The sequence below is a fragment of the Nomia melanderi genome, unplaced genomic scaffold (assembly GCF_051020985.1).
Source record: "Nomia melanderi isolate GNS246 unplaced genomic scaffold, iyNomMela1 scaffold0014, whole genome shotgun sequence".
In the NCBI taxonomy this organism is placed as follows: domain Eukaryota; kingdom Metazoa; phylum Arthropoda; class Insecta; order Hymenoptera; family Halictidae; genus Nomia; species Nomia melanderi.
This window is the reverse complement of record NW_027475130.1, coordinates 1474521-1475475: the sequence shown is the minus strand read 5'-3', so window position 1 is coordinate 1475475 and position 955 is coordinate 1474521.

Here is a 955-nt window from a genome sequence, read left to right as displayed (position 1 = left end):
AGATCACCAGATATATATTGGATTTTTCGTTGACCCTGACAGTCCGGCCCCATGTGTCGATGGTTTTCTCGGTCCCTCCTGGTCCGAGGTCGATCCCGCTGCACAGATTCATGCGCAAGGGCCTCCTACAGACAATGCACTTTGATTTATTGCGCTATATGTAATAGCACCCGAGATATCACCAGATATATATTGGATTTTTCCCTGACCCTGAGTGTCGGACCCCATGAGACGGTGGTTTTCTCGGGCCCCGGTGGTCCGAGGTTGTTCCCGCTTCACAGATTCATGCGCCAGGCCCCCCTGCAGATAATTCACTTTGATTTATTGCGCTATCTGTAATAGCACCCGAGATATCACCAGATATATATTGGATTTTTCCCTGACCCTGACAGTCCGGACCCATGAGACGGTGATTTTCTCGGCCCCTGGTGGTCCGAGGTCGATCCCGCTGCACAGATTCAAGCGCCAGGGCCTCCTACAGACAATGCACTTTGATTTATTGCGCTATATCTAATAGCACCCACGATATCACCAGATATATATTGGATTTTTCCCCGACCCTGACAGTCCGGCTCCATGAGACGGTGATTTTCTCGGCCTCTGGTGGTCCGAGGTCGATCCCGCTGCACAGATTCGTGCGCCAGGGCCTCCTACAGACAATGCACTTTGATTTATTGCGCTATCTCTAATAGCACCCGAGATATCACCAGATATATATTGGATTTTTCGTTGACCCTGACAGTCCGGCCCGATGTGTCGGTGGTTTTCTCGGACCCTGGTCGTCCGGGGTCGATCCCGCTGCACAGATTGATGCGCCAGGGCCTGCTGCAGAAAATGCACTTTGGTTTATTGCGCTATCTCTAATAGCACCCGAGATATCACCAGATATATATTGGATTTTTCGTTGACCTAGACAGTCCGGCCCCATGTGTCGATAGTTTTCTCGGTCCCTCCT